Here is a 16,909-nt window from a genome sequence, read left to right on the forward strand (position 1 = left end):
ATTAGTGTTTAATCAATTATTTTTTCTACTATTTTAATATCAATTATTTCAATAAAAACTATAAAATTTCATTTTATTTAGATTTATTTTTATAGATTATATTTTGGTGAGTATACAAATAGAAGAAGAGAAAACTCATCTTCTAGAAGAAGAGAAAACTTATCTTCTTGAGATAAGGAACACTTCTAGATGATACTAGGTAGTCACTTCATGAAGTGACTTCCTAGTCACATCTAAAGAGTCTTTGGCAATACCTTACTTCCAAGAGTCATCTATAAGTTTCTTCTGCGGGTCTTCCAGAAGTATCTTCCACGTTACTCTTAGACGTTCCCAGCTCGGCATCAGTTCTTCCCTACTGGTGACAAGAATTCTTATACTTCCGCAACATCGCTAGCGAGCTTTTAGCACGTTTGGAAGTTTCACACGGGTAACTTCCGCAATATAAAATGTTTGTAGGGATAAATCCTGATTCGATAATGTTATGTGCGTCTTTTGTGGCCATATAAACCTTGTGTATATAGCTCGACATTTTCAAGATAATTTGTTGAAATTTAGCACATATTCTTCTCTGGATCCAATGAGGAAGGCTGTTGAAAATTATTGAAATCGGTCCATTATTTCACCTTGCCAACATACAACCGTACAAACAAACTCAAAACACCCTCCCACAAGGGCTTTGGGATTAAATATGGACTTAATTGTTGTAGCTATCTGCGACCCTATTAAAATTTTGATATTAAATCATAGTTTTAGAAATTAAACAAATATGTAATATATGACAAAATCTTTATTTACTTACTTTTTACATCAAAAAGTTTTTAAAAAGTTTTCAATTTTTGATATGCCTGTTTTGTCTACTTTTCTACTATATGTAGTTTTTATATAATTTGAAATGTCTTCAATTCTTTCTGGCCCTTTTGAAGATACACTCCATAAAACGGAACACAACTCTTCGTACTTTAATGTAATCTTCATTGTAGATTTATTAAATATGGTACTTAAAATCTGAGAAGTTTACTTATATACCAATTCTTGTCATTTCCGATTACAGGTATTCCAAAGTAAAAAATTACGAATTGTTCTACCTATTAACATTTAGGACTATATTACTATAACCTGTAATTCAGTCATTGATATTTCTTATTAGTGAATGAATCGAAATAATCATACCTGTATATTTTTACCTACATGATCATAAACGAAACAGAACGAAATGATCTGTCGAAAAAATGTAGGTAAAAATAGTTATAAATTTCTGAAAATTTAAGCATAATAGGACCTTTCAATTATAAGGATAAGCAAACAAATAGAAAATAGGTAAATATAAGATTTAAATATGTTCTGCCATATTTAATACTAAAATATGAAATTAAAGGATACAGGTTTAAATGAACATATTTTTGAATGTAATTGAGATATTGGCTTGAAAATTTTTGTAAAGAATCGAGAATTTCCATATCTAACTAAAAAAATATATTAAGGGATAAATATGGACTTAATTGTTGTAGCTATCTGCGACCCTATTAAAATTTTGATATAAATCATAGTTTTAGAAATTAAACAAATATGTAATATATGACAAAATCTTTATTTATGAACAAAACTCAATGAAATTTTCAAAGCTTGTTAAATTTGTCATTTAAAATAAGAAAATGCGAAAAAAATTGAAAAGGTCAAAGGGCATCCTGTAATTCCCAAAAATAGGAATGAAAATCCCAAAAATGGGATTTTTACTTTTTTGCCCATAGGGTCCACATTTCATTCAGGGCTGGGAAAATACTTTTGGAGTAAATAGAAAACATATTGAGGTTTCCAAAACTGCTTTCAGTTTTCTGATCCCAGCTTTGGGATTTTAGAACATGTCGACCAAAGTTGAAGTTTTGATAAAAAATAGGTCATATTCGGAAGGACGCAGTGGCAACATTTTCAAAAAATAGGACAAGTTTTTTACGCCAAAGCGTTCTGCGTAAAGATACCTTTTAGAAAACTATAAAATTGTTATATGTTCTTAAAGAAAATTTTATTTTATTAATAAAAGAGTTAAAACACATTTTGGCAAAAAAAACGGCAAAAATCTAAAATTTTTTGAATTTTTAAATTAAAAAACGTATATTTTTGGATCTGTAAATGATATTGATCTGAAATTTTTTGTATATTATTGGAAATTTTTGTTTTAGAAAACTATAAAATTGTTATATGTTCTTAAAGAAAATTTATTTATAATAAAAGATAAAAGAGTTTTAAGACACATTTTTGGCAAAAAAAAACGGCAAAAATCTAAAATTTTTTGAATTTTTAAATTAAAAAACGTTATATTTTTGGATCTGTAAATGACATTGATCTGAAATTTTTTGTATATTATTGGAAATTTTGTTGTCTAACTAACAAGAAAAAATTGCCCGGTATTCAAAAAAGGCGGACCAAGGTTATGGTAAATTTTTGTATCACTAAATTTTTAAATGCCTATAACTCGGATATTATAAGAGATAAGTAGTATGTCCAAGCATGTTTTTCAAGATCTCGTCGATTTGGGTGTGAAAAACAAACAACGAGTTTAAAAATTTACATGTCGTAGGTACCCTACTTTGAGCCGCCACAGCGCCCGTCCCTGGGGCATGTGCAGGGTTCATCTTCAAAACTTAAACTCGAATACTCCTTGGCTACGCTCACGCCAAATTTTATCCCGATCGGATCAGCCGTTTAGAAATGCCAGATTTATTTCCAAAAATATCGATTCAGCCCCCACTGTGCAGTGTTGTGTTAAAAGTCAACTGTTAATAAACATTTAAGAAGGTTTTGTTAATTGGTGAAGTTTATTAAATATATACCAAAAGTAATTATCTTCTAATGGATTATATAAAATAAAAATATTACTATTTTGCATTAAAATACTATTTTAGGAATAAGTTAACAACTCTAAACGGCTTCAATTTCCATTATTTTTAAACGAAGTCTAATATGTTTAATTTAAAATTGATTTTATATTAAATTTCGTCTCTCTCCTAATTGGTTTAGGAGTTATAAGCTATTTAAAGGACTTCAAGTTGTACGTTTCTCCTTTCATTTGAAGAATATTGCATTTTTAACCTATTTAGATTTATTTGAGGTTAAATCTTAAACTTCAATATTTTTTAAACTATTTGCGCGTTTAGGTCCTGTTTCTAGATTACGTATGATCACTTTGAGCTAAACTTTTTACTTGTATTTCAATTATCGTAACAAAAAAAAAAAATACATTAAAATTTTACTTAAGTATTTGAACACTAGCTGGAATCATTATATTCAAATTAATACTACTGTTTTATACATAAATTATTTTTTGACTTGGGTCACTTGACACGAAATGGCCCATATAAGATAATTAATATTAAAATCAAATATTTTTAAAACCACCTTTTTTAAAATACAATTTTATTAATTTTCATATAGCTTTGGATTTAATTATCCTTTACTAATATTCTTAAGTTTTTGAAAGTGTATAACTCCTTAATTAGAAGAGAGCAAACAAATATAGTAGTATTAGTATTGCAGTATTAGTGTCAAAAGCAATATCCCGTTTAGGGTCGTTAAGGTGTTTCTACCGTTAGAGACTGTAAATAATTTTAAAAATAATCCATGACTTAGTAATTTCTGATCTTTATAGACGGTTTAATTTCAAGTTATTTAAAAAATGTTCATGAAAGGTAATGTTTTTATTGATTCAAAACAATAAATAAATTAATTAATGTTAATTATTTTATTTTTTTAGAAAGCAGTAGCTAATATTGTACCCCCTATTAAAATACTTCTAACCGAATTAAAATATAAAAAAGGGATCTGGTAAGTTATATATGTCTTATTTCATCACGCGGTTCCATTAAAAATGTCGATTATTTGCAGAAAATGTAAAAATGGATCAGAACGTTTAAATTTCATGTTCTAAAATCCCAAAGCTGGGATCAGAAAACTGAAAGCAGTTTTGGAAACCTCAATATGTTTTATATTTACTCCAAAAGTATTTTCCCAGCCCTGAAAGAAATGTGGACCCTATGGGCAAAAATGTAAAAAAATCCCATTTTTGGGATTTTCATTCCTATTTTTGGGAATTGCGGGATGCCCTTTGACCTTTTTTTTGCATTTTCTTATTTGAAATGACAAATTTAACAAGCGTTGAAAATTTCATTGAGTTTTGTTCATAAATAAAGATTTTGTCATATATTACATATTTGTTTAATTTCTAAACTATGATTTATATCAAAATTTTAATAGGATCGCAGATAGCTACAACAATTTAGTCCATATTTATCCCTTAATATCATTTTTTAGTTAGATATGGAAATTCTCGACCCTTTACAAAAAATTTCAAGCCAATATCTCAATTACATTCAAAAATATGTTAATTTAAACCTGTGTCCTTTAATTTCATCTTTTTCATATTTTAGTATTAAGTATGACAGAACATACATTTGGTGTTGAATAAAATATTTGGACAATTTTTAAAAATTATTTAGTTAATTATTTTATTAAAGACTATAACATTGTATATACAATAAAAAAATTATAATTTTATTATGAGCCACGCACAACAAGACCTAAATCACCTTTCCCGCCCACCGAAATATAAAACACAATTTAATGCGATATCATCAGTTAGTATAATAGCTTTTTATACCCACCATCAAAAAAGATGGGGGGTATATTGATTTTGTCATTCCGTTTGTAACACATCGAAATATTGGCCATAGACCCATAAAAGTATATATATTCCGGGGTCCTTATTAAATTCTAAGACGATCTAGCCATGTCCGTCCGTCTGTCTGTTGAAATCACGATAGGGACCACACGAGAGGAGCTAGACAGTTGAAATTTTGCATAAATATTCTCTATTGCTAAGGTTTGTTTGGTATTGAAAATAGGCAATATCGGTCCAATTTTTCGGATAGCCCCCATACAAGTGGACCTCCAAAAAACAGCTTTAACGGACATAACTGCTTCAGAAGTACGAGTATAGGGATGAAATTCGACATAAGTAAGTTTCATATGAGCCAAAATCTTTCTACCAAATTTTTTGAGGATCGGCCCATAAATGACCCTACCCCTAATATATGGTCCCCTTCAGAAAATTACTTTAACACTCATTACTGGCCTAAAAATTCGAGTATAGCGATGAAATTCGGTATAAGTAAGTTTCTTACGAACCAAAACCTTTTAACCAATTTTTTTAGGATCGGCCCATAAACGACCCTACCCCCCATATAAGGTCCCCTTCAGAAAATGACTTTAACACTCATTACTGGCCCAAAAATGCGAGTATAGTGTTGAAATTCGGTATAAATAAGTTTTTAACGAACTAAAACCTCTCTACATTTCTATTTTAGGATCGGCCCATAAATGACCCTACCCCCATATACGGTCCCCTTCAGAAAATGACTTTAACACTCATTACTGGTCCAAAAATGCGAGTATAGCGATGAAATTCGGTATAAGTAAGTTTCTTACGAACCAAAATCGCTCTACTATTTTTTTTTAAGATCGTCCCATAAATGACCCTATCCTCCATCTGAAAATGACTTTAACGCTCATTACTGGCTAAAAATTACGAATATAGCAATAACATTTTACACAATTAAGTTCCTCGCGAGCCAAAATCTTTTTAATAACTTTTATGTGGATAGGTCCATAATTGGCCCTACTCCCCCTATTGGGTCCACTTCAGGAAATAGCTTCAACGCTCATTACTGTCTTAAAAATATGAGTGAAGCGATGAAGTGCTACACACTTAAGTTCTTACGAGCCAAAACCTCTGTACCAATTTTTATTTTGGATCGGCCAAAAAATGACCCTTCCCGCATATAAGGACCCCTCTCTCTGCAAATAACTATAATGCTCATTACTGGCTTAAAAATATGACTGTAGTGACTAAAATTGATGCACATAAGTTTAATGCGTGCCAAAATTTCTCCACAACATTAGGGAGGATCGGCTCTACGTTGGCCTTGAAGCAGTAACTTTAGCTTTTATTACTTTTATTTACGCATATAAAGGTCCTCTTCAGAAAATTATCATACGCTCACGGTTTAAAAATTTAAATAAAATATTTGGTTTTTAAAAATTAATATTTGTTAGTTCAAAAGAGCTCGGTCCATAATTGACTTAAGCCATATTCCAAATATCACCCTGATGTTTATAGGGGAGCATTCCTTTTATGGCATACAGTTTGATGGTGGGTATATAAGATTCGGCACAGCCGAATATAACACTCTTACTTGTTTTATTTGAACTGTTTATCTTAAACATAATACAATTAATTCTTACAACCTACTTATATAGTTAATTCCTAACACTACTTATTTTCTATAAAATAATCTGTCATATCGATATACATATCCAGAAGATAATATAAGTCCTTTAAATCTTCCTTGTTTTGAGATGATAGAGTTTCATAACAAATCCATCTTTTTCGCATAGTTGAAAGAACAGGATCAGAAGATAGAAGTAAACTATTAAAAATATCTTCATTCTGTGATTGCCTGGAGCATTTTCTTGAGCTGAATAGTTGAACATGCTTAAAATCTCGATTCCTCGCTTCCTGGGCTTCTTCTGTTAACTCTCCAAGTGGAAGAATATTCGATTCAATTATTATTTGACCATGACACAATACTTTGTGTACTGTTGGTGTTAGTTCCCTCCATGGATACAGAGATACAAGTAATTTAGAAATTTCAGATATATATTCCCCAAATCGATTTCCATTAATTTTATGTTTACTATTCAGTGCCATTAAAATAGTGTTAACTCTTCGAAGCAACTCCTTGTCGATTCCAGTTATTTTGAAGTAATTTCAAAATCACGAAAAAACCTTCTCGCCGTATTAGCGTCATTTGTACTACCGCAACTTGGAAGTGGTTTGTCGATGTTTAATCCCATCTGAACTTTAAATTCTTCTTGGATTCTGCTTTTTTCCGCAGCTCTCAGTTCTTTCAATTCTTCATTATTTTTTGTTGATTTAGTAAGATTCTCTGGCACACTTCTGTATTTGAGGTCGTATGCTATGTGTAAAAAGTAATCCAAAAATCGCATTCTGGCATGAAGTGGTGAAATTCCGAAAGACAGGACTTCTTCATTAATACTTCTGCTTTTGTTTATATTTGAGAATTGCGACTTTTTCTCATTACATATTGAGCATCTCCAGAAGGAAGAAGTTTCTGCTATGGCATTGCTGACCTTTCCATCAATCATTGTTAAGCTTAGCTGATATGATACGTTAATAAGAATTCCTTATTTTTATGCAAATGGGCTCCAGTGCATTTATTTCATCTTTTAAATATTCCACTAAATCTTTTGTTGTTTTCTTTGACTCCTTTATATATTCAAATCCAATGGGTATACAAAAATTTTTTAAACCCGGAGTTGTATTGATCCATATATCTTCAAATGAATTTCCGATGCTTGACGATGATGGAGTAAGGGAATATGAACGAATTCGTAATGGCACTAATGATGACATAAATACACTTTCGTAGTCTGCTAATGTCCGACTTCCACAAGCTTGTTTGTATTCTGGAAGTGCTGATAAACCGTCACATCCCCACTTACACATTAAGACAACATCACAGTTATGAATTTTCCTTAGTTGGTCTTCTGAAAAGTCTGACACAATTCTTGATGCTGTGTTTTCGAGCAAAGATGATATATCAATACAAGCTTCCACATCATTAACAGCAATAGGTGAGTTAAAACACATTTTTGGCAAAAAAAAACGGCAAAAATCTAAAATTTTTTGAATTTTAAATTAAATTTTAAATTACATGTCGTAGGTACCCTACTTTGAGCCGCCACAGCGCCGTCCCTGGGGCATGTGCAGGGTTCATCTTCAAAACTTAAACTCGAATACTCCTTGGCTACGCTCACGCCAAATTTTATCCCGATCGGATCAGCCGTTTAGAAATGCCAGATTTATTTCCAAAAAATATCGATTCTGCCCCACTGTGCAGTGTTGTGTTAAAAGTCAACTGTTAATAAACATTTAAGAAGGTTTTGTTAATTGGTGAAGTTTATTAAATATATACCAAAAGTAATTATCTTCAAGGATTATATAAAATTAAAAATATTACTATTTTGCATTAAAATACTATTTTAGGAATAAGTTAACAACTCTAAACGGCTTCAATTTCCATTATTTTTAAACGAAGTCTAATATGTTTAATTAAAATTGATTTTATATTAAATTTCGTCTCTCTCCTAATTGGTTTAGGAGTTATAAGCATTTAAAGACTTCAAGTTGTACGTTTCGCCTTTCATTTGAAGAATATTGCATTTTTAACCTATTTAGATTTATTTGAGTTAAATCTTAACTTTCAATATTTTTTAAACTATTTGCGCGTTTAGGTCCTGTTTCTAGATTACGTATGATCACTTTGAGCTAAACTTTTTACTTGTATTTCATTATCGTAACAAAAAAAAAAATACATTAAAATTTTACTTAAGTATTTGAACACTAGCTGGAATCATTATATTCAAATTAATACTACTGTTTTATACATAAATTATTTTTTGACTTGGGTCACTTGACACGAAATTGCCCATATAAGATAATTAATATTAAAATCAAATATTTTTAAAACCACCTTTTTAAATACAATTTTATTAATTTTCATATAGCTTTGGATTTAATTATCCTTTACTAATATTCTTAAGTTTTTGAAAGTGTATAACTCCTTAATTAGAAGAGAGCAAACAAAATATAGTAGTATTAGTATTAGTGTCAAAAGCAATATCCCGTTTAGGGTCGTTAAGGTGTTTCTACCGTTAGAGACTGTAAATAATTTTAAAAATAATCCATGACTTAGTAATTTCTGATCTTTATAGACGGTTTAATTTCAAGTTATTTAAAAAATGTTCATGAAAGGTAATGTTTTATTGATTCAAAACAATAAATAAATTAATTAATGTTTAATTATTTTATTTTTTTAGAAAGCAGTAGCTAATATTGTACCCCCTATTAAAATACTTCTAACCGAATTAAAATATAAAAAAGGGATCTGGTAAGTTATATATGTCTTATTTCATCACGCGGTTCCATTAAAAATGTCGATTATTTGCAGAAAATGTAAAAAATGGATCAGAACGTTTAAATTTCATGTTCTAAAATCCCAAAGCTGGGATCAGAAAACTGAAAGCAGTTTTGGAAACCTCAATATGTTTTATATTTACTCCAAAAGTATTTTCCCAGCCCTGAAAGAAATGTGGACCCTATGGGCAAAAATGTAAAAAATCCCATTTTTGGGATTTTCATTCCTATTTTTGGGAATTGCGGGATGCCCTTTGACCTTTTTTTTTGCATTTTCTTATTTGAAATGACAAATTTAACAAGCGTTGAAAATTTCATTGAGTTTTGTTCATAAATAAAGATTTTGTCATATATTACATATTTGTTTAATTTCTAAAACTATGATTTATATCAAAATTTTAATAGGATCGCAGATAGCTACAACAATTTAGTCCATATTTATCCCTTAATATCATTTTTTAGTTAGATATGGAAATTCTCGACCCTTTACAAAAAATTTCAAGCCAATATCTCAATTACATTCAAAAATATGTTCATTTAAACCTGTGTCCTTTAATTTCATCTTTTTCATATTTTAGTATTAAGTATGACAGAACATACATTTGGTGTTGAATAAAATATTTGGACAATTTTTAAAAATTATTTAGTTAATTATTTATTAAAGACTATAACATTGTATATACAATAAAAAATTATAATTTTATTATGAGCCACGCACAACAAGACCTAAATCACCTTTCCCGCCCACCGAAATATAAAACACAATTTAATGCGATATCATCAGTTAGTATAATAGCTTTTTATACCCACCATCAAAAAAGATGGGGGGTATATTGATTTTGTCATTCCGTTTGTAACACATCGAAATATTGGCCATAGACCCATAAAAGTATATATATTCCGGGTCCTTATTAAATTCTAAGACGATCTAGCCATGTCCGTCCGTCTGTCTGTTGAAATCACGATAGGGACCACACGAGAGGAGCTAGACAGTTGAAATTTTGCATAAATATTCTCTATTGCTAAGGTTTGTTTGGTATTGAAAATAGGCAATATCGGTCCAATTTTTCGGATAGCCCCCATACAAGTGGACCTCCAAAAAACAGCTTTAACGGACATAACTGCTTCAGAAGTACGAGTATAGGGATGAAATTCGACATAAGTAAGTTTCATATGAGCCAAAATCTTTCTACCAAATTTTTTGAGGATCGGCCCATAAATGACCCTACCCCTAATATATGGTCCCCTTCAGAAAATTACTTTAACACTCATTACTGGCCTAAAAATTCGAGTATAGCGATGAAATTCGGTATAAGTAAGTTTCTTACGAACCAAAACCTTTTAACCAATTTTTTTAGGATCGGCCCATAAACGACCCTACCCCCCATATAAGGTCCCCTTCAGAAAATGACTTTAACACTCATTACTGGCCCAAAAATGCGAGTATAGTGTTGAAATTCGGTATAAATAAGTTTTTAACGAACTAAAACCTCTCTACATTTCTATTTTAGGATCGGCCCATAAATGACCCTACCCCCATATACGGTCCCCTTCAGAAAATGACTTTAACACTCATTACTGGTCCAAAAATGCGAGTATAGCGATGAAATTCGGTATAAGTAAGTTTCTTACGAACCAAAATCGCTCTACTATTTTTTTTTAAGATCGTCCCATAAATGACCCTATCCTCCATCTGAAAATGACTTTAACGCTCATTACTGGCTAAAAATTACGAATATAGCAATAACATTTTACACAATTAAGTTCCTCGCGAGCCAAAATCTTTTTAATAACTTTTATGTGGATAGGTCCATAATTGGCCCTACTCCCCCTATTGGGTCCACTTCAGGAAATAGCTTCAACGCTCATTACTGTCTTAAAAATATGAGTGAAGCGATGAAGTGCTACACACTTAAGTTTCTTACGAGCCAAAACCTCTGTACCAATTTTTTTTTTTGGATCGGCCAATAAATTACCCTTCCCGCATATAAGGACCCCCCTCTGCAAATAACTATAATGCTCATTACTGGCTTAAAATATGACTGTAGTGACTAAAATTGATGCACATAAGTTTAATGCGTGCCAAAATCTCTCCACCAAATTTAGGGAGGATCGGTCCATAATTTACCCTACCGCCCTACAGAAAATACTTAAACGATCATTACTGGCTTAAAAATATGAGTTATGAAATACGGTTATGAAATTCGCTCCGAATTTCATGCGGAATGTGTCGGTAATTCACTCTACCCCCCATACAAGCCCCCTTTATAAAATTACATTAACGTTAATTACTGGCATAAAAATTCGAGTAGGGCGATGATATTTAATGTAAACAAGTTTTATATGAATCAAAATCGGTCTACAAAAAAAGTTATGAGGATAGGTCAACAATTGACCATACCCCATATGAGTTCCTCTTTAGAAAATTTATGAAGAAAATTCAGATAATTGGAAGTACAGCGATTAAAATCGACATAAAAAAGTTTATACTTAGGAACATAATTCTTCATTCCGAATTTAATGACGACTCATTTATAACTGACCCTAGCCCATATAAAAGGTTCCCTTCAGGAAAGAGTTTTGGTAATTGAAATACGAGTTTTCCTTATTTAAAATAAGAGTATAGCGCTGAAATTTTGCATAAACAAGTTCTATACAAACGAAATCTATGTACAAAATTTTATGAGTATCGGTTCATAATTAACGCATATAAAGGTCCTCTTCAGAAAATTATCATACGCTCACGGTTTAAAAATTTAAATAAAATATTTGGTTTTTAAAAATTAATATTTTGTTAGTTCAAAAGAGCTCGGTCCATAATTGACTTAAGCCATATTCCAAATATCACCCTGATGTTTATAGGGGAGCATTCCTTTTATGGCATACAGTTTGATGGTGGGTATATGAGATTCGGCACAGCCGAATATAACACTCTTACTTGTTTTATTTGAACTGTTTATCTTAAACATAATACAATTAATTCTTACAACCTACTTATATAGTTAATTCCTAACACTACTTATTTTCTATAAAATAATCTGTCATATCGATATACATATCCAGAAGATAATATAAGTCCTTTAAATCTTCCTTGTTTTGAGATGATAGAGTTTCATAACAAATCCATCTTTTTCGCATAGTTGAAAGAACAGGATCAGAAGATAGAAGTAAACTATTAAAAATATCTTCATTCTGTGATTGCCTGGAGCATTTTCTTGAGCTGAATAGTTGAACATGCTTAAAATCTCGATTCCTCGCTTCCTGGGCTTCTTCTGTTAACTCTCCAAGTGGAAGAATATTCGATTCAATTATTATTTGACCATGACACAATACTTTGTGTACTGTTGGTGTTAGTTCCCTCCATGGATACAGAGATACAAGTAATTTAGAAATTTCAGATATATATTCCCCAAATCGATTTCCATTAATTTTATGTTTACTATTCAGTGCCATTAAAATAGTGTTAACTCTTCGAAGCAACTCCTTGTCGATTCCAGTTATTTTTGAAGTAATTTCAAAATCACGAAAAAACCTTCTCGCCGTATTAGCGTCATTTGTACTACCGCAACTTGGAAGTGGTTTGTCGATGTTTAATCCCATCTGAACTTTAAATTCTTCTTGGATTCTGCTTTTTTCCGCAGCTCTCAGTTCTTTCAATTCTTCATTATTTTTTGTTGATTTAGTAAGATTCTCTGGCACACTTCTGTATTTGAGGTCGTATGCTATGTGTAAAAAGTAATCCAAAAATCGCATTCTGGCATGAAGTGGTGAAATTCCGAAAGACAGGACTTCTTCATTAATACTTCTGCTTTTGTTTATATTTGAGAATTGCGACTTTTTCTCATTACATATTGAGCATCTCCAGAAGGAAGAAGTTTCTGCTATGGCATTGCTGACCTTTCCATCAATCATTGTTAAGCTTAGCTGATATGATACGTTAATAAGAATTCCTTTATTTTTATGCAAATGGGCTCCAGTGCATTTATTTCATCTTTTAAATATTCCACTAAATCTTTTGTTGTTTTCTTTGACTCCTTTATATATTCAAATCCAATGGGTATACAAAAATTTTTTAAACCCGGAGTTGTATTGATCCATATATCTTCAAATGAATTTCCGATGCTTGACGATGATGGAGTAAGGGAATATGAACGAATTCGTAATGGCACTAATGATGACATAAATACACTTTCGTAGTCTGCTAATGTCCGACTTCCACAAGCTTGTTTGTATTCTGGAAGTGCTGATAAACCGTCACATCCCCACTTACACATTAAGACAACATCACAGTTATGAATTTTCCTTAGTTGGTCTTCTGAAAAGTCTGACACAATTCTTGATGCTGTGTTTTCGAGCAAAGATGATATATCAATACAAGCTTCCACATCATTAACAGCAATAGGTGATGGTAGGATAGTTTGTTTTTTTTTCCTGGATCGCCTTGTATGATGGTAATATATTGTGTCCTTTTTCATGCAGAGCTTTCCTTAATATTTGGTACTTATTTAGACTGAGACCCAGTTCCAACATAAGCGCTATTGCTTCCTCTTCAATAAAATTTGATTGTGATGTTGGAGTTTATATACTTTCCACAATTCGCTTAAGTCGTTTTGGTGATGCATTAGGAAGAATAGTTGCAATATGTACGACATCCATAGGTTGTTTTTCCTTTTTCAGCATTTCGTTAAATGTATCAGCAATTTCCTCATTTGAGATTGAAAAAAGTTTTTGTGTGACCCTCTTTTTTTTCGACCTTGAACATAAGTCTTCGTATGGCTTGCAAGGCGCTCCTGTTGATGTGTTGTAAGTTGAGATTTCCGTAGTAGTTTCCATCCAACTACAAAATTTTAATCGAAATTTCTTTTGATTTCCATCCACCTACTTACTTTTTACATCAAAAAGTTTTAAAAAGTTTTCAATTTTTGATATGCCTGTTTTGTCTACTTTTCTACTATATGTAGTTTTTATATAATTTGAAATGTCTTCAATTCTTTCTGGCCCTTTTGAAGATACACTCCATAAAACGGAACACAACTCTTCGTACTTTAATGTAATCTTCATTGTAGATTTATTAAATATGGTACTTAAAATCTGAGAAGTTTACTTATATACCAATTCTTGTCATTTCCGATACAGGTATTCCAAAGTAAAAAATTACGAATTGTCTACCTATTAACATTTAGGACTATATTACTATAACCTGTAATTCAGTCATTGATATTTCTTATTAGTGAATGAATCGAAATAATCATTACCTGTATATTTTTACCTACATGATCATAAACGAAACAGAACGAAATGATCTGTCGAAAAAATGTAGGTAAAAAATAGTTATAAATTTCTGAAAATTTAAGCATAATAGGACCTTTCAATTATAAGGATAAGCAAACAAATAGAAAATAGGTAAATATAAGATTTAAATATGTTCTGCCATATTTAATACTAAAATATGAAATTAAAGGATACAGGTTTAAATGAACATATTTTTGAATGTAATTGAGATATTGGCTTGAAAATTTTTGTAAAGAATCGAGAATTTCCATATCTAACTAAAAAAATATATTAAGGGATAAATATGGACTTAATTGTTGTAGCTATCTGCGACCCTATTAAAATTTTGATATAAATCATAGTTTTAGAAATTAAACAAATATGTAATATATGACAAAATCTTTATTTATGAACAAAACTCAATGAAATTTTCAAAGCTTGTTAAATTTGTCATTTAAAATAAGAAAATGCGAAAAAAATTGAAAAGGTCAAAGGGCATCCTGTAATTCCCAAAAATAGGAATGAAAATCCCAAAAATGGGATTTTTACTTTTTTGCCCATAGGGTCCACATTTCATTCAGGGCTGGGAAAATACTTTTGGAGTAAATAGAAAACATATTGAGGTTTCCAAAACTGCTTTCAGTTTTCTGATCCCAGCTTTGGGATTTTAGAACATGTCGACCAAAGTTGAAGTTTTGATAAAAAATAGGTCATATTCGGAAGGACGCAGTGGCAACATTTTCAAAAAATAGGACAAGTTTTTTACGCCAAAGCGTTCTGCGTAAAGATACCTTTTAGAAAACTATAAAATTGTTATATGTTCTTAAAGAAAATTTTATTTTATTAATAAAAGAGTTAAAACACATTTTTGGCAAAAAAAAACGGCAAAAATCTAAAATTTTTTGAATTTTTAAATTAAAAAACGTATATTTTTGGATCTGTAAATGATATTGATCTGAAATTTTTTGTATATTATTGGAAATTTTTGTTTTAGAAAACTATAAAATTGTTATATGTTCTTAAAGAAAATTTTATTTTATTAATAAAAGAGTTAAGACACATTTTTGGCAAAAAAACGGCAAAAATCTAAAATTTTTTGAATTTTTAAATTAAAAAACGTATATTTTTGGATCTGTAAATGACATTGATCTGAAATTTTTTGTATATTATTGGAAATTTTGTTGTCTAACTAACAAGAAAAAATTGCCCGGTATTCAAAAAAAGGCGGACCAAGGTATGGTAAATTTTGTATCACTAAATTTTTAAATGCCTATAACTCGGATATTATAAGAGATAAGTAGTATGTCCAAGCATGTTTTTCAAGATCTCGTCGATTTGGGTGAAAAACAAACAACGAGTTTAAAAATTTTACATGTCGTAGGTACCCTACTTTGAGCCGCCACAGCGCCGTCCCTGGGGCATGTGCAGGGTTCATCTTCAAAACTTAAACTCGAATACTCCTTGGCTACGCTCACGCCAAATTTTATCCCGATCGGATCAGCCGTTTAGAAATGCCAGATTTATTTCCAAAAAATATCGATTCTGCCCCACTGTGCAGTGTTGTGTTAAAAGTCAACTGTTAATAAACATTTAAGAAGGTTTTGTTAATTGGTGAAGTTTATTAAATATATACCAAAAAGTAATTATCTTCAAGGATTATATAAAATTAAAAATATTACTATTTTGCATTAAAATACTATTTTAGGAATAAGTTAACAACTCTAAACGGCTTCAATTTCCATTATTTTTAAACGAAGTCTAATATGTTTAATTAAAATTGATTTTATATTAAATTTCGTCTCTCTTACAATTTGATGGATTGATCATAAAATTTATGAAGAACTACAATAATATTTTAGAGTCCAACGTTTTACAATTTTTGGAAGTATACCAGTCAACAGTTGGAATATTAATACAGATTTCCTGAAAATTATCTTACTATAAGGTAATAATTCTAATTTTTTGATACATATGTACATTAGACCGACTCTGTATGGAAAGCAAAAACGTGTTTTTGTTACCCCTCTCCCCTGCTTTGTTTTATGATGATTCCCAAAACATTTTAAGTCTAGGGATGACCGTTCGTGAGCTGGACCAAATTAAAAAAAGGTATTTTGGAATTATTTTTTTTTTAATTTTTGTTTGTTTTGAAACAAAATATCCAATACAGGGTATCGTTTAAAAGGTATTTTAAAGCCGCGTCCAATGATGTATTAATCATAAATAATCGTCTGTTTATAATTGTCATATTCCAAAATATTTAAAATTGTTAGGTTTTTCACTAAGAAAAATAAAATTTATGCACAATTTTGCAAATTTTGCGCATCACTAGACTTGGCTTCAAAAAACCTTTCAAATGATACCACATACTGTATATATTGCTTAAGAACTGCTGTATAATTTAAAACAAAATAACTAAAAAGGGACTGGTTCAGGTCACGAACGGCCATCGATAACAAAGATTTTTGGAAGCTGGGTAAAATATTGAATTTAACATGAAGAATCGTGTTCCCATACGATATTTTCTTTAAAACTGTCCAGCTCACGAATGGACAGCACTTAACCGAAAATATTTTGGGTAACATCATA

The sequence above is a fragment of the Lucilia sericata genome, unplaced genomic scaffold (genome assembly GCF_015586225.1).
Source record: "Lucilia sericata isolate MDLA Ls3-8-SP2 unplaced genomic scaffold, ASM1558622v1 Contig001071F_arrow, whole genome shotgun sequence".
Lineage (NCBI taxonomy): Eukaryota > Metazoa > Arthropoda > Insecta > Diptera > Calliphoridae > Lucilia > Lucilia sericata.